We start from the raw sequence: 22,282 nt of genomic DNA on the forward strand, positions 1-22,282 counted from the left end.
AATAATCAATAATTTGCAAGAACGTATAAATATATGCATCAAACACATTAGAATGCTTGCCTATCGAGGTAAGAGCATGGGAGCAGGGACTGAAGATAAACAATAATAACTCAATAAAAAACAAAAAAATGTATTAGGGATGGGCGCCATGTTTTCTCTCATTCTTCAGTGACTGCTGAGGTCAAAGTGATTTGGGAGATAGATATTTCTGACAGTCTTTGGTTGCAGAGACTCAAGGGTTTTTATAAAATGGTAGCTGGACATAGTGGTGGTATCGTCTGAGGTGCTATCCCAGGTGTCATCCTTAGGGGGCACCTTGCAGATGCCCCTGCACTCTTGGACTTGGTTTTGGCTTTGCAGGACTAGAGACAAGCTGTCATTGGCCATGAGACCCTGGGGACCTACCTGTGCTGAGACACATGTTAGACAGAGGTAGATGTCAGAAGGCCAACTGATAAGTTACAAAAGGAAGTAACTGTTATACAACCAGAGCACTAAAAGCTGCCTGATTAGTGCATTCTCTTCTTGTAGTCAAACCACATAGGAAGCGAAATCATAATCAGAAGGACAACAACAGAGATGAAGCAAAAGAAATTTAGATGATCTTATAAAAAGTCACTCAACTAAGAGAGTTAGAGAGATTGTCCCAAGACAAGAATAGTCTTGCTAATAATGGAAATATGATAGTGGGATTATATACATGTTGGAATTTGGGCACATAAAAAACATCTAATTAAATACAGCTAATTAGAAAGAAAGATAGGATGAAGATTGGGACCTAAACAATTTGAACATAAGCAGAAACCTGATTCAAGACAGATAATATAACCAACCACCTCAGGAAAAATATATCTCAGAATGAATCTTCCCTGGTCTCTGCAGACTTAAGGAATAAATGGATAGATGCAAGAAAGTCTTCTCACATGTGGGAATGTTGAGTTTCACCTAAGACCCATGGTTCTGGAAAACAGAAAAGGTTAAGAAATAACTCCCTCCTTTTGTGTTCCAGGAAATGGCTTACTACGAAGAACACCGTTCCCCTGTGACTTAGCTAGACTCACCAATGCCCCTTTATTTATCTATGGCAAAGCCAGACACAGACTCTCCAAATTACCGTGCATTGCCTCATTAAGAATTAGCCAAACAGCTCTTCATTCCTGGTCAATTGAAACAAAAATCCTTGTTAACCAAACTTCAGTCAAGCTTCTCTTCTGCTCCCAGATATCTGAACTTTGGTAAGCATACAACTCCCCATTAACAGCCCCTCCTGAGAAGCAGCTGGCCTCAGGGTCAAACACTCTGATCTATTAACCCATCATGGCAGACTTGCACCCCATCTCCCCACACCTGCTTCTTTCTAGCCTTGTTTACTCCTCCCTATAACAGAAAGCTGTTTTTGCCTGTTCCTTGAGATGCTTGCAGATATTATGGTCACTGCAGTCTCACTATTGCAGTAGCTCCTTTTACCCCTTGCAGTCATCCTTTCTAACAAAACGTCTCCTTACTAAGTCCAGATGTGTTCTTTGATTTGACATAGGTTGTATACCATGACCTCAAACTTCTCTGACACACCTGGAGGAGATGTCACCACTGCAGAAAGAGAGAGGGGGAGAGAAAGAATACATTCTATAGGGTCCACTATGCACTCATGCCACAGTAGAGTTTTTTCTTTACGTAGAGAGTATACATGGCTTGATCACTGAGTCAGCTTGGTGTGCCCTGGCGGCCAGGAAACCCAACCTGTCCGGATGCTCTCACCTACCTTCTACTTTAAAGGTTACCTCTTGATGTTTCTGTGAAAAATTCTTTCCTCCCCATAGCCCTTGCCTGTTCTTCACTGATATATATATTCTAAAAACCTTAAAAACTTGCAGGCTAATATAACACATTCCTTCATTTGGGAAGAAAGCTGCAAAACTTTTGATCACAGGAGACTTGTGGTCATCCAGGAATGGCTCTTTATTTTATCACATCAGTGAAACGACATCCACCCACGTCCCTTCTCTACATACGTTTTTTATTTTTCCAGGTACCTATCCTGGTCTCCATTTCCTTCATTTCTACTCTTTTTTTAATGAGATGGGGTCTTGCTCTGTTGCCCAGGCTGGAGTGCAGTGGCATAATCATGGCTCACTGGAGTCTCAAACTACTGAACTCAGGCAATCCTCCTGCCTCAGCCTCCCAAGTAGCTGGGACTACAGGCACTCACCACCATGCCTGGCTAATTTTTAAAATTCTTTTAGAGAGATGGGATCTTGCTATGTTATCCAGGCTGTTCCACAACTCCTGGCCTCAAGCAATCCACCCTCCTTGGCCTCCCAAAATGCTGGGATTACAGGCGTGAGCCACCATGCCTGGCCATTTCTGCTCTTTCTTGATCTCCATCTCTTTCTTTCCCCTCATCTTGACCCACTGAGAAATTAATTAATGTGTTCACTAACTAAACAAGCGCCTACGGAACACTGACTATATATCCAGGGTTATTCTAGGCACTGGAAACTCACAGATGCACAGTCTCTACCAAGAAACTCACAGAGAGCAGAGGAAACAGACCTATAAGGTAATATAGCATGACACAATTAATCCTGTAATGGAGATATGAAAGAAAAATAAAGTGCTGTAGACTGAATGTATATCAGTGGGTGGAAAAACAAAGAACAAGTAAGTAACAATTGAAAGTGTATCTTTTTTTTTTTTTTAATCAAATACTCAATCATCTTCCAGGCTGGTTAGATGATACATGGCTTAGAGGTCACAGACTGGAAAATAAGGATTTTAATCTTTTAGGTACCTGCCACAGAGTCCTTCGTAGGAAGCAGCTAGATAAGCCCTATCTTGACTTTGGAGAAGTAGCCAACAGGTTGGGTTTTTGGGGGAGCACTGGCCTGGATTCTTTTACCATTCACCCTTGCCCTTCCATGTCACTCAGAGCACCTCCTGTGTTAATCTCAGAGGTTACAGAGATGTGAGTGGGCCCTATCCCATCCCTAGATTTCTCCTACCATGGGGGCTAAAAGGTATTTCAGCAAAGGTGACCCTCAAAGCTCTAAATGACCCATGGGGTTTGCTGGGGAGGTCTGAGTTTCATTCTTTCTAAGACAGCTTCTTGTCTTTGCATATCTGGTGAATTTTATAGGAATTCCTCTTGTTGCAGAGGAAATTCGGGTTGTGGGCAATGACCTTCTCTTTCAGAAATGCCCTGTAGGGACAGGCATCAGTCAATGGGTCAAGCCCCCGCTCTGATATTCAAAGGCTGGGCCCACAGGCAGTGCTAAACACTGGGACTTTTCATCCCTCTGAGCACTTGATAGATTTTTATTTCTATTACCCACCCCCCCTCACACTTTTCTTAACACATAAAATAACGGAGCAGTTTTACAAATGAAATAAGGACCTTCTAACCTTGACAAATGTACCCTTAATCTTTCTGTGATGCCTTTAAAATCCCAAACCACTTATGAGATGAAAGGAAGGCTGGGAAAGAGAAGAAAATCATACTGTGCGAATATAAACTCCTCCAAGTTTTCTGACGATATGTTGTTTTTCTTTAATTTTCTTTTTCATTAGTGAACTTGATTCCAATAATTTACTCAAACAAATATGCAAGTGTTTTTTGTGTGTCTGGCATTGTGCTAGGTGCTGGGATATAAACACAGCCCCTCTTTTCCTCAAAGTATCTATAGTTAAGAGAGAATGAAGCTCTATGGGTTCAACACAGCACTTGTACCTTGAAAGTCCTTAAAAAATGTTTGATAAATGAATGGATGAATCATTACTTGTGACAAGAGGTTTTTGGTCCAGATTCCTAAAGCTGTATATTTAGGAGAGTTAGAATGCAGTGAAAGGATGCCAGGAGAGACTTTGCAGGGTCTCCTCTGGGTATCTGTAAGCAGAACTATCTTTCTAGAAAGGTGCTGCATTGCAAGGACATCTCTCTCTAAATTCCTGTGATTCTCTCTAGGCCTCCAAGTCTCCATAGCTAGGTCCTGTTTTGCTAGCCAGGGCCCAAATCCTTGCCACAGTGCATTCCTAGTTCTAATGGTAAAGGCCACTTGTCCAAATCTGGGGAATTTTGTGAGCCAGTCAACATCCCATTGGTAGCTTTAAATTGGCCATGTTGGGAGCATTTACACCATGGGAACTGGCAAATCCTACAAGTCAGCACCCATATCCCCCTCCATCCACCCAACCCCATCCCACCCCAGAGCCAGTTTATCAGCACTCCCTGCCTGGTTCATCTGGCCTGCAGCTAATCTCACTGGCATGATTGGAGCCTTCCCTCTATAGCCTGGCTGCTCCTCCTGCCCTCTTATTCCAGAGGATCTGTTTCTCTGCGGTGTTCTTTGCTTTGTTGCTGGGGGTGTATTATTATTACCACCTACTGGACAGATGGTCTTCTGACCTCCACTTTGGCCAGTGAAGGCCGGAATTCTCTTGTCCTATTAAGTTAACCCCCTCTCCCTTCTTCAGGAAAACACTATCAGCAAAGCCAAAGGAGCCTGCATCAGAACTTGGCCTCCTGCATATCCAGTCTACATCAAATTTTTATTAAATGCCTCCTACAAAGATGAACATGATACTGTCTGTGTTCAAGGACTGTCACAATTTAAATCCCGTCACCTCAATAAGAGAGATTTTATGGTATTCTGAGAAAGAATATGCTCTGGAGAAATATGAACCCAGTCAAATCCTAGCCCAGTCATTTACTAACTGTGTGGTCCTAGGCAAGTTACTTAACCTTTCTAAGCCTCCATTTCTTTATCTATAAATTAAGGGCAATAGTATTTACCCTGCATAGCTACTGTTATTATTAGAGATGATGTACATAGCAGGTGCTCCGTAAGTTTTAGCTATTACACCTTGCTTATGTGTTCATTTTTAATTTTTCTCATTAAAGAATTGAGTACATGCTGTCAAAATCCTGTTGTCAAATTGGAATACACTGGGAAGAGAGAGAGGCTTGGGGAATAGATTATGATGCCTATGTGTGGTGGGGAGCAGGGTGGGGAAGGGAGCAAGGCTGAGCTGATATGGGCTTTCAGCGAGCCAGGCATCCTGGGTCAGGAGGGAGAGGGTTTTCTTTCCTTTCCTCTCCCAGCTATGTCTTCTCTGTTACTGAACCAAACTGGAGTCTGCCCACCTGGCTTGGCTAGTATGCCCAGCAGACCCTTAAGAGAGGTCCCTGCTCCGTCTCATCTCTTAACACCTTCTTAGCAGAACGTTTGATTTTTTCCACTTTCTAGGCATCTTTTTATGACTGTTTTCCTTGATCATTTCATCCATCCTTTGTGGGAACTTATCATTATCATCTCAAATTGTTAAAAAAAAAGAAAGTTGGAACTCTTAAAGACATTCTCCCAGTGTTCCCCTTCCCCTAGACCCTGGAAGCCTGACTGTTTCTAGCACACATTATGGATATGCACTTCAGGCAGGAGTCTGGGCGTTTCCCTTGGTGACCATACTGTCCCCCAGGTCTCCCCTGCCATGTCCCTCTCCAAACACTCCTCCTTGGTATTTACAGCTTTGTGGAAGGGGATCTTCTCACCAGGAGCTCCTCAGGGTGACTCTGGTCTCATCCTGACCTGCATGAGCACACACAGAGACTTCTCAGCACTCAGGTTCTTCCGCACAGTAGATGGCCTGCTGTTCAACTGCAGGGCATTTGGGTGTCATAAAGGTGACAATGAAGCAATGAGCAAGAACACTGAGGAAGTAAGGGCCACGGAACTCCCTTCCTCTAGCCCACAGGAGACCTGTTATGCAGCCATCTGGACTCATGCGGAACCCCCGACTTGAGTGGGGCTGGTGAAATAGCTTCCTTCCTGAGGGAGGAAGGAAGGAAGGAAGGAAGGAAGGAAGGAAGGAAGGAAGGAAGGAAGGAAGGAAGGAAGGAAGGAAGGAAAATGACTCAGTTACATTACTGGAGATAAATCGGGGGCGAGCAATAAAGGCTAAGAGGGTTACTAAAATAATTACAAACCTTTCATCTTTGGATGTGGCTGGTGTGGTCAGAGCCTAAAGAGACTACAAACAAATTCTATTTTTAACTGGTACGTGTCTCCCAGCTGAAGGGGAGGGAAGATTCTTGGACCTTCTTTTCTCCTTAAAGTTTGCCCCATGAGCTTTTCCATAAAGGGATGTTGAGCACCAAGCCTGGACTTCAGTCCTGGGCAGGTGATTAAACAACTGCTGTTTTTTTAGGAACTGAATTTTAAACCTGGGTTGGGAGAGGAAGGGTCAGGCCTGGAGATGCTTTGGTGATGTTTAGGACCCCAAGTCCTGCCCCTTACACAGGCAGGGACCCCATGCCTGGAGGAGTGGGCTTCTGAGGTCTACACCAAGGCCCTGCCCTGAGGCTCCGAGGTCACAGAGTCTATGTGTCTCCTTACGGTGTAAACTCAGACGTGTGTGAGCTCTAATCCTGTTCCTGACCCGCTTGGCCAGTCTCCTGACCTCTCAGGACTTCAACGTCCTCCTGCTTCGGGAGTTAGAGTATAGAGAGGAGCATGGAGATTAAGAGAAGCCTTCCAACTGTGGCATGTTTAGTGGTACTGAATGGAGACAAGAGACCAGACTGGAGCCCTAAACATCCTTATTTACAGTCTGCATCGCAAACATAGCACGCAGCTTTCAGTTAGGCTTCTAAAGCATCTCACATCCACATATATTTAGGTTTCACTTTGCATAGTAGTTAAGACTGTCACTGAACCCTGTGCTCAAAGGATATTTAATGATGTTCCATGCTCAATGCTAGGAGTTTCAAAAGCAATTCTGTAATATAGGTATATATTAAATGTGTTTACCTAAACACATGTGTTGAGTATATATCTAAAATGGCTAGATTAAAGTAATTTTTAAAAATAACTGGGAGAATGGCATGTGGATAGGCTCTGCTTTTCCCACATGGGACAAAGCATCTGCCAGGAGATGTGCCAGGGGCCAAGTAGGCTTCCAGGTGAGCTATGTTTCCCATGCGACCCCAAAGGGCATTTCTGGATTCCAAGGGTTCTATCTGGAAGTATTCTCTGGGGGATGTATTTTTATCAAATCTCTTTACCCTTCATCCTGCCCATGCCCCTGTGTTCATGACCAAAGCCTCCCCTCTACAGCCCTCCGTGCCTGGCCCTGCCTGGGAAGTCCCTCACCTGCCTTGGCATGTATAGCCCTCAGGAGATGTCACACGCCTCCTTGAGAAAGTGACACTGTCCCTTAGCCCTCTGCAGGCACCCACACCTCCTGGCTGCTGGCAGGCGATGCTAGGTGTGCTTTGGGATCCAGGCATGTGAAAGTGGACACCTCTCTGAAGCAGAACTTTGGAGGCTTGGGGGTCTAGTGTAGCCTGGTTTCTCCCTGCTGCAGGATGGGGGCAGAAGAAACGAAACCTCTTCCCTGGAAATCAAATAGGTGGTGTTCAGAGCTGGGGGGATCACTGGGCTCAGCAAAGCGGCAAGGAGGGCTGTGCTCCTTGGTGGTCCCCGCTGCTGTGCTTCCACCATCGGGGCATGGGCATACAAGGATATTTCAGGAAGCAAGTTTCATTTATCTGGTGTGAGGATCATAAAAAAGAAGACAGGGTTGAGAACTGGAAAAACTGGGATCTACTGTTCCCAGCCACTCCCTGTGTGACTTTTGCTACCAGCTCCCTGCGTGGCTGACTGCATGCAGCTCTGCCGCCCACACCCTGTGAGGCTGTAGGAGAGGCACCGAGTCGCAGTTGCTTGGAGTGTGAAATGAAAAGTTGAAAAGACAACTTTGAAGATGCCTTCCAGCTTTGGCCATCTATACATTCTGGTATTCTTTTCAGTGCCAGCCATTAACAAATGTGTCAAGTTGGCAATGCCTACCTACTCTTTCTACCACTCCCAAAATAAATTCATTCCTCCCTCCCTGCTTCCTCCTTCCATCAGCCCTTCTTTCTGTCCTTCCTTCTATTAAGGAGGAACTGTGCGCCTTCCACGAGCCAACTGTGAGGATCCATCGTGCTCTCTGCTGTATTTGCTGAGAGTCTTCTAATACGGGAACACCTTTACCGATCATTACACAAAAACATCTCTTCCTTAGAATCTTCCTATGTCCTCTCCCCATGAAGATTTGCCGTTTTAGGTGTTGGTCCCTTGCACTGAAGATCTGACCCTCAGTCAGGTGTGAGTGTCTGGGTGCCTCTATGTGCTAGCCTTTCCAGACACAGCTTGTGTTTCAATCACTGCTGTCTGTACCAGGAGGAAGAGCTAACTGGCTCTAGTCAGTGGGATAGAGACGGTTTGGTGACTATGTGATCACTTTGCCCTATATCCCTTTACGTTCCACAGCGGGATTCTTGCATCAGGATGGCCCAAAGCCTTCTACTTATAGTGTGGTGTGAGGACCAGCTACATCAGCATTACCTGGGAGCTTCTAAGAAATGCAGAACATACGGTCCCATTCCAGACCTGCTGAATCAAAATCTAAGATCCTCAGTGATTTGTTTGTGCATTAAAGTCTGGGAAGCACTGGCTGAAGCCTTTGAAATATTAATAATGATAGTTTCACATTATTTCACTATCCCTCACCCTGGGAATAATAGTACTAATTAATAACTACCCAATGCCTTTTTATTTCACAGTTGTTTCACACAAATATGATCTTTTAAAAATCTTTATCTTTTCAAAGTAGTTTTTATTTATTTCACCCATTTTAGATCAGGAAACTGAGACACAGAAAGGTTTAGTTCTTGACCAAGATCACACAGCCAGTAAATAAAAGAGCAAGAACATGAACTCAAGACTCTAGACTTCAAACTTGACTTCCCGCATCACTCCTAGGTAGAAGTACCTACTTTTCTCCTAAAATCTTTTGTTACTTAATGGGGAGAGTCATTCAAGCTCAACCGACATTCCTTATGATAACTACGGTATTGGGGCAGGCTCCCTGCACTCACCCAATTTATATATTTTCATTCCTTCTCTTAAGCTGAGTAAATTGTATGGAAATAGATCTGGACCCTGTTTGTAAATGTTTATTGCCCACTAATCAGAAGTAAGTTGCAATTAGACTAGAGTTAGAAAGTAATGACATAGTAGTTACCATGTAATTAAGGAGTAATGGCATGTGATTATATCTTTGGCCCTGAGGTTTAAAGTGATACCATTAGAGCCCACCTCCTATTCAGAGAGACCTCCAATACAAATGCAGCATCAATGCAGACACTGCAAATCAACCTGTCAGGGCTGGTTATTTTCCCCTTCTCCCCTTTAATTTTACTACAGTTCCTGGACTCAACTGAATGCATATTGGCAGCCGCTTAGCTGCTTTTGTTCCATCCCATTAAATTGCAGTTCTGTTTCACATGGGGAGTCTCTGTCCCAACTGGCTCAGAGGAAACCATTTGTTCCCTCTGCCCACCCTGCTGGTAGACACTCTCTTTAGCTCTGGGAGTAGGGCATTGCTCTGCTCAGGAGAACCACACAGAAAGCCACAGGGCCATTGCTTACAGCAGGGAGTGGAACCTCACAACCTGGTTGGCCTGAATATGCCAGCTTTAAAATCTACTGAGGAACCCATATCCTGCTTGTCATCTCCAGGAACACCCTGCCTGAAAAGAGGGTTAACCTGGGTGCTAGGACTGTTAGAGGCTCAACTTTAGACAATGTCATTGATCAAACGCTGCTCACCTTCTGCCCAGGATCACCCGGCACGCAGGTTGTGATTCATTAGAGAAGGCTGAAGATTTGGTTGGCCACTAATCTAACATGGCTATTTGGTTTTCCATCTGGCTGTTCATTAGAGCGCAGCTGTGCCTCCCTGGCCTCATTGCCCAGCTGGGTAAAGGGCTGGCAGGGCAACTTCCGCAACTAGAGAGCGAATGGACTCCACGAAAAGAGACCTTAGTGCCCTGGGTGCTAAGAGGGTCTCCATCAGTGACTGAGTGCCTGTTCTCTCCAGTCTCCTCCTCTGCCACGGTCTACTCCTCCTAAGCCATCTCAAGTTGCCCAGTTCCTAATGAAAGAAGACACTTCCATTAGAAAGCTGGACAACCAAGAGAGCGATGGACCATGAGAGCATTGTCCATCACTATCCAAAGGACCAAAAAGAACATCTAGTATTTATAGAGCTTTTTACCAGCTTGCAACACATAAAACTTGGTGCAGAATCTCAGTCTAGGATGGCTTCCCAGGACAATGGCCCAGAGCAGGAGGTACATTATGGAACCATTTCAATGCAGGATGATTCCAGTTTTAGGACACCATAAAAATCATGCAGAGAACCCACCTGACGTACTGAGTAGAACAAAACTAAGTAGGCTCGTTAGTCTATCAAGTGCCAACCTGGTTGGGGAGAAAACAAATATCCTCTACAGCTCGCTTCAGACCTGAAAAAAGAGTAAACCAATACCACCCATGGAAGTATAGAATTTAGAACACAAGTCTTGGGAAATTATTCAATCCAAACCCACTGTCTTACAGATGAGGTAATAGAGTCTCAGAGATGTTGTGACACTTGTTCCCAAGACCCAATACTAGCTAGGACTGAGCCAGAAGGAGTACCCAGGTCATGATGCTTAGGAAATTGGTAATAATCAAACATTTCCCTGCTCTTCCCTAGAGGAAAAAGTGTAATACACAAAGCCAATCACAACTAAAGCGGTACAAACATGAACATCGTGTGTTGGAATGAAAACAAGGAGGACCTCAGAATAAGAAAGCATTTGCTCCAACTTGTTTTCACCCTAGTGGCATGGCCTCTTTCGTAAATCACTGAAATTTACCCATCTATAAAATGGGATTAATAAAACCCACCTCACCAATTAAATGGAAGGGGAGAATTAAATGGAAGGTAAAGTGCTATGTAATTGTTATAATGCGTAATTTCATATAGATGGAGTCATCTCTGCTAATGAGTCTCCATCTGGCTCTTCCTTGGGCAAGGAAGTCCAAGAAGTGATTTTAGGGACCCAGAGGTAAATTCTGACACAGAACTCTTTCTCTCTGGTTTGTAAGAGAGTCATAGGCAGGACAGACAATGTGCTTAGTGAGCCCAGAGCAATGAGTGTGTACTTCCAGCTAGATGGATTGCTCTCCGTTTTATCACCAACCCAACAGTTATTGAGCTTCTGCTGGGTGAGAGCTGAGCTCGGGAGTCTGACAGAATTAGAATAGGCAGAGAGAACTGGGTAGAGGATACATAATATCCAGGCTGGAGTATTGGTAGGAAAATTTTGACCCAGTAACCTCAATCGCCTTTCCCTTAACCTGGCTTTTATCAGAGATGCTAACAAAGAGCCAAAGAAACTAGCCCAAGTTCTGGAGGCCTTCCATCCCTTCGCCCACCTCCAGCAGAGCTGCTAACAAGCAGAACACAGCCCAAAGGCTGACAGCAGGAGGCAGAGAGAAGAGAAGCAGAGGGGTTGAGCTAGCCAAGCCCGTACAATTGGGCAGAGCAGTGGCGAGTGGGTGGTTCAAAGACTGAGGACCCAGGATGTGCTCCTGAATTTAGTCACACCAGTCATGCTGTGCACTGGGCTGGCCTCTGGTGTCCAGAGCCGCAACAGTCACAGCCGCAGAGCCACCTCACAAGGGTGGGCAGGTGTGTGGGATGCTCTTTCGAGTGAGCTCAATCTCAAATGAGTTTCTATGAGTAGAAAAAAAAAGACAGAGTTCTAAACTCCAACTTGCTTTATAAGCTCAGTTGTTCTGTTTAATCTCTTGCTGACATGTCAGGTGGGCTGGCCCCTGACCCACAGGCATAGTTTCCACCTGCTGAGAGCACTCTGGATGTCTCCATTGCCGTGTCCTGTTCATTCTAAATGTGAAATGCTATTACCACCCACTCCTCTTCCCTTTGCCATTGCTCTTGCCTTGATTCAGGACATCATTGCCATCGTCTTTGACTAACTGCAGGAGGGTAGAGATCTCTTCTTTCCAGCTGACCGCTCTGTTCTGGCACATGGCAGGCACTCAACATGTATTGCAACTGATGGAGATGATGTACTGTAATAGGACCCTCGCTCATCTCTCTGTCTACATCCGTCTGCACTCTAGCCTGAATTCTGCTGCCCGACTAATCTTCCTGATCAAAACCGTCTAATGCCTCCTCACTGCTGCTGAATCAAGTCCAAATCCTTACCTTTAATTCCTCACTTGTCATGACCTGGCCCCAGCTGACCCTCCTTGCTTCCCTTCATGGATCTGACGCCCCCACCACATTCAGCTACTCACTGCCCCAAGCTCACCCCTGAGGTGCATTTTGGGACACTTGCTTTCTCTGGCCATTGTCCTCACTGCCAGATGTATCTATCTAAATTATACTCCACTTTCCTGTGCCTTCAACTTCCTAATGTATTAAATGGGTTACTAATAGTACGTACCTCATAGGGTTGTTGTATAAAGCACTGACACCGTTTAGCAGCTGGCATGTGCTTGATAAGCTCTTGTCAATATTATTAGCTACCTACCCTTCAATGTTCAGCTCAAATTTGACTTCCTCACTTGGAACTTTCCTGCTCCAACCTCCTTGCTCTCTGCCCTTACATCCCATCCACTTTATACCTTCTCTAAGTACTTAGAAACTCTCAGCATTCAACATGCTTTGAGTTATGGCTGTCCGATCTTTCCTACCGGATTATAAACACCATAGAGGCAAGGGTTTGTACTGCACAGAGGTGAAGTGTACGGCCCTGGATTGAGCCTACCCTGGTTCACATCTCAGCTTCACAGCTTCCTGGCTGAAACACTTTTGCAAGTTATTTAATCTCTGCAGGTTTGGTGTCCTTCTCCGTGAAAGAGGGATAATAATGTTATTCACTCTGTGAGGATGTTAAGAGCATTGAGTGAGATAATCCATGTAAAGCACTAAGCAGAGTGCTTTGTACATAATATATGTGGGGTAAATGTTAGGTATTATTGTTATACATTTCTGTATCTTACATACTGAACGTAGAACTTTGAACACTAAATAAATATTTGGGGAATAAATGAGTCTTGGAGACGCTGAATCTGGAAGGAGCACTGTAGGCAGAAACGCCTTATATGTCCTCATTTCCTATTGAATCCACCACTGATACTCCTCTGCAGCAGAGAATCAGGTGTTTGCAGGTGCACGGCAGGGCTGGGGCACCAGGTACCCACAGCACTCATGCCAGTCTTGGAGAACTACTTCAACAGAAGCAGGTGACCTGGTCCCTCCTTCTCTTTCTGGCCACATTGCCCTTCATTCCTTATTAAGCCCCATGGGACACCCACACTAACCTCCAACCAACCAGGCTTTCCTTCCCAGGCCTTTGTATATACTGTTTCCTTCCCCCGGAACACCCTCTAGCCTGATATCCACGTGCCACTCACACCCTGTCTTTGCCATCTCCTACACATATTTAAAGCTCCAGTATGGGCATCTCTTCCTCTGGGAAGCTTTCCCAGAACCCTCTAGGTGGCTTTAGTTTCCTGTATTAGTTTCTTAAAGTTGTAACAAAGTCCAACAACTGAATGTCTTAAAACAACAGAAATTTGTCATCTGATAGTTATGGAAGCTAAAAGTCCAAAATCAAGGTATTAGCAAGGCTATCATGGCTGTGAAACCTGTAGGGAGAATTTTTTCTTGCCTCTCCCTAGCTTCTGGTGGTTTGCGAGCACTCTCTGGCATGCCTTTCTTTGTCTTCATATTTACACGGGGTTGTCTTTAGTGCCTCTGTTTTCCCATGGCTGTTTTATAAGGACATCAGCCATATCGGATTAAGAACCCACCCTACTTCAGTATGACACCATCCTAATTACATCTGCAAAGATCATATTTCCAAATAATGTTACATTCTGAGGTCGTGAGGGTTAAGTTTCAACATATCTTTTTTTGGAAGACAAATTCAACATATAACAGAGCTCCTCATTTCGTCTCTCATGGGATCCCAAAGTACTATAGGCTTACCTGTCTAAAGAATGAATTGACCTAAATTCACCTGGTCTATCATAAACTCTGTGTGTACAAGGACGTCAGCTGCCAAATTCACCACTATTGTGTGTGTGCATATATAGGTTGGGCAAATGTTAGGTATTACTATCATACATTTCTCTCTATAGTTACGCATTATAATATATACCTAGTACCTGATACAGTCTTTGGATGAACAAATAAAAGATTCTCTGAAAACAGTTTCTTGCTCAAAATGTAGCCTCCTAGGTGTTCCTAATGCTGTGAATCAGCCCTCAGGCTCTGGGCATCCCAGTTTGGTGGAGGTACAGGAGGTGATGTTTGCTCACAGGACTATTGCCTGCAGAGAAGAGGCGGCAGGGAGGAAACCAGCAGAGAATTAAAGTGAGCTAATTTTTCCACATGTGTGATGATAAAATGTTAGAGGAAGAATCGACATAGGGGTCTTCTGTTCCTATCCCTCCATATTACAGAGGAGTCTGAAGCCAGTGAAGTGCTCCAGGGCCCCCACTGGTAAGAGGTGCAGCCAAGGTTTGGACCCAGGTCTCTTGACACAAGTCAAGGGGCTCTTTCCTCTATGCTGCCCTGGTTTTCTGACTCTTATTTTTTATAAGAATGCCATGACGTTTTATTTCCATCTATATAAAAATGCTAGCATGGTAATGAGAGCCATTCAACAAGATTAGGAAGAGTGGGCATGTACCCACCTGGAGTACTCTGGTCCCCAGGGCCTCCCAGTGTATACAATTCCACCATCCAAGATTCATTCATAGAAAACCTTCCTTCTCCACCAATTGCTCCTCCTCCCCTAGTTTACGTGGTAGTACCTCTTAATGTATCTTGTGGCACACCCAGGCTCATCAGTCATCCTCACTATATTGAGAATAAGATTATACAATCGTTTCCTGGAAATAGACAAGAGAGTGTGTGTACTGTGTTGATCATATCCCTGACTCCTATTCCCCAGTTCATGTTATTCTTAGAGGTTCAGAATGTGACCTTATTTGGAAAAAGAGTCTTCGCAGATATATTAGCTAGTTAGGTTATACTGAAGTAGAGTGGGCCCATAATTCAATATGACTGGTATCTTTATAAGAAAAGAAGAGACACAGATACAGAAACATACAAGAGAAGAACTCCATGTAAGACTAAGACAGAGATGGAAGGAAGCAGAGGTTTTAACAGCAAGCCAAGAAATGCTAAGGAGTGTCTGCAAACCACCAGAAGCTGGGACCAGGTGACAAGAGAGTCCCCCTACAGGTTTCAGAGGGATCTTGGCCTTGCTGACACCTTGATTTTGAACGTCTAGGCTCCAGAACTGCCAGGCAATATATTTCTGTTGTTTTAACCTGCTCAGTTTATGGCACTGCATTACTGCAGCCCTGGGAAACTCATACGGAGAGCCTAAGGGAATGGTAGGGTCCTGGGATAGGGAATGGGCAGCCACCAAGAGGCAGGTGGAGCAAGGTGCAGAGAAGACAGAGTTCCAAAGACAATCGTGTTCTATTTCACTATGGGCTCACCACAGGATGCAGCCCCTTTCTTCAGTGCGAAGGGAAGACTAGTCTTCAGCTGAGCACCTCCTGCCTCCAGATTTCCTGCTTGCCCAGTTTTCTGGGGGCTGTTAGATGAGGAAGCTCGGAGGCACCTCTAGGACCTCATTTCAAGCTTGGCCAGACGTACCGGTGCTTCAACACCAAGGAGCTATCATCCATTGCAGCTTAAGAACTCTAGGGAAGAATGGACCTCTACTTACCTGGAAAAAGCTCCCAAGAGCCTTAAATAGACACAAATTTAGCTTCTACAATTCCCAAATCAGCTCTGATCATCCTTCCTGATGTTTTTTCCCATCTTATCAAATAACCCTCAACTGGGAAAAACAACAGTGTTATTTTTCTGCCCATTCTCTCTGTAAAATATCCCTTCCTAAGTGCCAGAGAACAGAATATCATGAATGCAAAGACTGTATCAGAACTAGATGTTGGGCCCTGTCAAAGCAAATATTTAACGGTTTGTGAAGGGGGACACAGGGGTGCATTGGCTCACTGGCACTGGCTTGCACTGCGTCTGCTAGCAGCATCTGGGGAAATGTGCTTTCTTGGCCTGTAGGCTGCCACTGCTCCTTGCAAAAGCCCTAGTGTAGCGGAATTCCCAGAGGCCTGAGTGCCAGACTGGCTCGGCCAGGCCTGTGTGCTCTATAGTTGCTGCAGGAAGTGAGAGTGACTCTGAGCAGAGCCTCCCCATGGGATTCACAATCCTGTTCTCAATACAAAATGTTTCTGCTGCTGTTAAAGGGCTCCCCATTACTTCCGGCCTTCGCCCGTGAGAACAGGCACTGCAGAGCTTGATTGCAATGGCAGCATCAGAGCAGCCGGGACTGAGGCTGCTCCACTTTCTGCAAAGGGCCTGATTTCATAGGCGGCAAGGGTCTCCAGGCCTTTTAGCCCATCCCCCACTCCCCCCAACCTTCTGCACATCTCCCCACAGGCTGAAATGATGTCAAACCAAAGAAGGGCAAGATGCTCCTGGATATGCTTTGGCTGTGTCCCCACCCAAATCTCAACTTGAATTGCATCTCCCAGAATTCCTAAGTGTTGTGGGAGGGACCCAGGGAGAGGTAATTGAATCATAGGGGCTGCTGTTTCCTGTGCTATTCTCATGATAGTGAACAAGTCTCACGAGGTCTGTTGGGTTTATCAGCGGTTTCCTCTTTTGCTTTTTCCTCATTCTCTCTTGCCACTGTCATGTAAGAAATGCCTTTCACCCTCTGCCATGATTGTGAGACCTTCCCCAGCCATGTGGAACTGTAAGTCCAATTAAACTTCTTTCTTTTGCAAATTGCCCAGTCTCAGGTATGTCTTTATCAGCAGTGTGAAAATGGACCAATATGCTCCTGCTCGTCTTCCTTCGTTTCTACTATTCTCTAATCCAGAAGTAGGTTTCAGTAACTATGATCGTCGGAAGGTCATCAAAATCTCACCCAAGCAGGTCATGACTGTGAAGTAGCTGCTTCCAGAACCATTCCACCCACCTCCAGCTCTCTTTCTGCTGCTCCCTCAGTGCTGACCTGCTATCATCTCTCTTCTGCCTTCTGGGTGGGCTCTTGCATTTCAGAGCTATCTTCTCGGGTTGCCTTAAGCTTAATATTCTTTTGCTCTAAAAGAATCCCTCCCTGTCCCTAATTTTCATCAAAAACCATTTCTCGTGGCAGCCTTCAGTTAGAATTCAAGAAGAAAGCAACTGGGAGAGAAATTGAAATGAACTGTACATGTTTTCTAATGGGCTTTGTGTATTTACACACATATGTTCTTATTTATATTTTTGTTTTAAAATACTGGTTACCTGTTGTGGTAGACTCAACGTTGGGCCCCAGAAGATATGTCTATGTTCTAACCCTCAGGACTTGTGAATGTGACCGTGTTTAGAAAAGGGTCTTTGCAGATATAATTAAGGGTCTTGAGATGAAATCATGCAGGATTATCCAGGTGAAGCCTAAATCCAATGACAAGTGATAAAAGGCAGAAGAGAAGACAGACACAGAGGTGAAGGCCATGATGGAAGTAAAGTTTGGAGTGATGTCACCGCAAGCCAAGGAATGCCTGGGGCCCTCAGAAGCTGGAAGAGCAAGAAAAGATTTTCCCCTAGATCCTTCAGAGGAACCTAGACCCTGTTTTCACCTTGATTTTGAACTTCTGGCCTCCAGAACTCTGAGAACATAAAATTGTGTTGTTTTAAGCCACAGAACAATTTGCTATGGCAGCCCCACCAAACTCATACACTTGTTATCTAAAGTAACAGTATTGCTGCTTCTTGGGTGTAACTTGGCATAACCTCTTGGGCGTAACTTGGGTATAACATGGCAGGAGGATAAAGCAGAATCTCATGAAAGAAAAAGCCTTGGATTCAGAGTAAATGCCCATTGATATTTGAGAACACCCACTGACCCATATCCTTCCCAGTCCTGGGTAGTAGTGGTCTTTTTATTTTTTGTGAATCAGATAAAGCAGAAATTAATTAAATGAATCTCCTTGCCTTCCACCTTTCCAACTTCAACTGTGTTTCTTATTGGTGCACAAGCTGGGATGAAAAACTCCTCTAATCCTCAGGCTTCTCATTTATAAAACTTGCTCTGTCTGCTTCACAGTGTTGGTATAAAAATCAAAACAGAACAGTGGACGGGAATAGGCTTTGGTTTTATAAATTTGCATATACTTGAAAAGGAGTTACTAGCTTCAGAAAGACTGAGTTACATTCCATTATTGTATCAGTTACTAGTTATGTGATTTTGAGCCACAACTTTCTCATCTCGTAAAAAGGGCATAATAATACTCACCATATCAGAACATTGTAAAGATTAAATGAAATTCTGAGTTTTCTGCACCAGGCTTAGAACTTGATAGGCCTTCAATAAATTATAGCTCTAATTTTAATTATCATCATAATTGCCATTCCCCCATCCATACCCACCTCAACCCCCAAATGAGTAAGAGCAGTTCTATTTTCGAGTTAACCTGAGGCTCTCCTAACATTTTTACACATTCAGATGTGCTCTTCAGAAAGACAACTTTTCCTGTTGGAAAGTGCTCAAGAGAGCTGTCTTGGAGGAAGCTGCAAATTTCTAAGAAGCCTTTGGCCTTTACTATAGCAGCCACTGAGAATAATGAGAGGTCTGTAAAAGCCAAAGAATCCAGCAGTCTCAACTGCCCCAACCTATCAGACACATGATAGTCAGAGGGGCCAAGACCACTGGGAGAAACGCCTCCAAATTATAGCCAGTGGCTCTCAAACTGTGCCTCAGAATCTCTCAGAAGGCAGGTTAAAAAGCTTATTTCCTTGGAAGCCATCGCAGAGATTCTGATTTAGTAATTCTGGGGAGGGAACTAAAAATACGCATTTTACCATCATTCCTGGTGATTCTGATGTCGTTGTCTGCAGACCACACTCTGAGAAATGCTGCCATAAGGCAGCAAGGACAATATGTCTTCAGGGTTTAGCTTTCTCCCCAGGGGATCAAGTCCAAGAGCTGTGATTTGGGGTGGAGGGAACCTTTCCCACAGGTTCCTAGAGCCTTGTTAGGATCTCTGAAATATGTGGCTTAGATCGTCCTTTTCTTGAAGGTCACTTAAAGGGACCTAAGGGGAAGAGGTAAAGAGTGGCATCTTTTTTGCGCCACTGTTAACATTTTTTTTTTTTTTTTTTTTTTTTGAGACGGAGTTTCACTCTTGTTACCCAGGCTGGAGTGCAATGGTGCGATCTCGGCTCACCGCAACCTCCGCCTCCTGGGTTCAGGCAATTCTCCTGCCTCAGCCTCCTGAGTAGCTGGGATTACAGGCACGTGCCACCATGCCCAGCTAATTTTTTGTATTAGTAGAGACGGGGTTTCACCATGTTGACCAGGATGGTCTCGATCTCTCGACCTCGTGATCCACCCGCCTCGGCCTCCCAAAGTGCTGGGATTATAGGCTTGAGCCACCGCGCCTGGCCAATATTTTAGCTCAGATGAGCTCACTGGGTGGGTTCCACCTGAGAGCTGGAGAAACCCAGGGGCACTAGGTTTGAAGCTCGTGGCAACCACTGGGCAGTTGAGGAGCAGACATAGACAAAGGGAAGAGGAACAGCAGACAAGGAAGAGGTGCTGGGGACAAACTTCCTCTACAGCACTTTGCAAGTTGGCCCAGTGCCAGCCTGGAAGGAAATGGAAAGAGAAGCCCATCCATTGTCTCCAGTGGTGGTGCCAATTCATTCGTCTATCAGATCCCGCTGGGACTGCAGTGGGGCCTCTTGTGGCCATCAAGGTTAAGTCATGAAGAACACTTATCTATGGGACTCTGTAGAAAACAGAAGAAATCTCATTTTCTCTCAAATTTAATTTTACTTTGTTCTCTGACAGTGTGATCCTATCAGGGCTAGAGTGTAATAGCCCTATTGGAGTGGATAAGATTGGATTTTCTATAGCACCCGAGAGCTCCCATGTGGCAGGCATATCTGGCCTCAGCTGTCCGAAGTACAATGGGCTTCTGAGAGCATAGGAGATGATTTGCCTCCTCTCCATCTCCAGTAACTGATCTTGTTGTCTCTCTGCTTTAGCATATGGCCAGAGGGACTGAGGCACGGAAAATGTCCTACAAATCCAGGCTAAGATGTTTCTATCACAGGATCCCAGGGGAAACCGGTCATTTTAAATTCTTCTAACCACTGGGAGAAAATGATACCAGGATCATAGCCTCATCCCAGGCTTCCAAGAGTAGGCAGGAATGTCAGGCCAGGACAAGCAGCTCATGAACATAAAAAATGCAGAAATGTGGAGGGCAGGCCTGCAGAGACTGGAATGCAGTTAAACAGCTGATACATGGCCTTGCTGAGAACAATTTTCTTTTCCGTATAGAGACTGGGGGTGGGGGGACAGGTGGGGACAAGTGGGACTGGCCTCACTAAGCAGCATCTGCAGTCACCAGGCTGGCATCAGACCCTGAGCATCAGAGGGATGGAGCTAGGAGCTAGAGGGCTGCAAGGAACTGCAGGAACCTGAGGGCCTGGTGTGGCCTCAGAGTGAGTACTGAGAGATCAAAGACAACACCATGGTCAAAGCTGAGATTTGGAAGCCAAGAATTTTACCAGTGGAAATGGGGTTAGAGGCAATTGCCAGATAATTGCTACAAAATAGCCTTGAGGTATCTGAAGCTCACATTTATTCTTGAATGGTCCTTAAAGAGCTAGAATGGGACAGACACAATCATTAGTAGGCAAATGAATGGAGAGATGGGCATAATACCTATAGAAAATAAAAGAGGCGATAATTGAGGCACGGCTCCTCATTGTACAAATAAGTTATTATCAGCTCTTTAGGCTGAACCTCAAACACATACTGAGTCCTGGGGAGGGACTTTCTGGTGTGTCCTTTGCCCAGGGTCATTTCCCAGGACATTTCCTAGAGCACACAGAGCTTTCTGGGATCTGGAGACATGCTTGCCGCTGCTCCTGAAGTGCAGGCCCAAGTCTAAGAACAAGGACTTTGCAGATGGAAGATTCTAAGGGCTCCATGCTCAAAAAATATCCAGAGCAATTGGTTACTTTGATGCTCTGGACTCCAAGAAGAGATCTGAAGAGTAGCAAGGTCCCATTCTGCTTTAGAGAGAAGAACCTTCACTTCAGGCCTGCAGAAAAGAGGAACTCTTATCTTATCCCTAAAAGCTACAGATAATTAAAGCCTTTTAAGAAACTTTCCTGAAATTGTGGTTCATTAAAGAAGTGCCTACCAGTAGCAAATCACAAGTTGAAAACAATTACATTGTCATTTGATAATGATAACAGCACTCACAATTGATTAAGCAGCCACCATGTAGCAGGCATGGGGTTAGGCATTATACATACTTCACTACTGGTCTACAGCAATCTGCAAGGGGTCGGGATGTGACTCCACTCGCTCTCTCTCTCTCTCTTTTCCTCCCTTCCTTCCATTCTTTCTCTTTCATCTTTAGCAAAGAGAAGAGTTTGGCAGATATGAGGGTTTTGGCCTCTGTTTCAAATACACTTCTTCAGGTGTTTAGGGGAATCCCTTTCCTACCACGGTATTTAGCTTCACTGTTAGGCATCCTTTTAATGAATAAAACACAACCTTTTATAACTGTCAGAGATATTTCACACTAAATTTACTTGTACTCCTAAAACTACCTGAGAACCCAGCTGAGCTCAGCTTGCAAAACAAGGGAAGCCAGACAGCTTATGAATAACAGGCTGAATTCTCACCAAACAAAGGGAGCAGAGCAGGGCCCTGGCCTCTGCATTGTCTAGCAGTACCCAGACAGTCATCCAGCTGCTCTGGAGAGAAAGGTGGAAGGCAAGGAGATTCATTTAATTAATTTCTGCTTTATCTGATTCACAAAAAATAAAAAGACCACTACTACCCAGGACTGGGAAGGATATGGGTCAGTGGGTGTTCTCAAATATCAATGGTGCAATCTTTGTGAAATATGACCTGGAATGTCTTATGGAAATAAAAAATGCACAAGTCTGATCAGCCACCCCTCACTGGGAGACTTTATTACAGAAATACATATGTGTGTATGCAGATCCATAAACACATATGCACATACATATATAGGAATAGTTCTTCTGGCCTTATTTGTTAAGATAAAAGAAAACTAGAAACAATTGAATTCATATTATGCAGAGAATTGTCGAACACATTTTGATATATCCTTACAATGGAATCTTATGTAGCTATTTAAAAATAAATTACATCTACAGGTCTACAGCAAGCTTGTTCAGTCCATGGCCTATGTGGCCCAGGATAGCTTTGAATGCAGTCCAACCCAAATTTGTAAACTCTCTTGAAACATTATGAGATATTTTTTTTTTAGTTCACCAGCTATTATTAGTGTTAGTG

General features: G+C 44.6%; 1 protein-coding gene across 3 annotated transcripts in view; it reads right to left on the bottom strand.

Moving 5' to 3' along the window:
- TNR (tenascin R) overlaps positions 1-22,282 on the bottom strand; it is a 429,814-nt gene that overhangs the window by 290,033 nt on the left and 117,499 nt on the right. The window lies entirely within an intron of this gene.

The sequence above is a fragment of the Aotus nancymaae genome, unplaced genomic scaffold (genome assembly GCF_030222135.1).
Source record: "Aotus nancymaae isolate 86718 unplaced genomic scaffold, 86718_ANA_hifiasm-v0.15.2.pri h1tg000108l, whole genome shotgun sequence".
Taxonomy (NCBI): Eukaryota; Metazoa; Chordata; class Mammalia; order Primates; family Aotidae; genus Aotus; species Aotus nancymaae.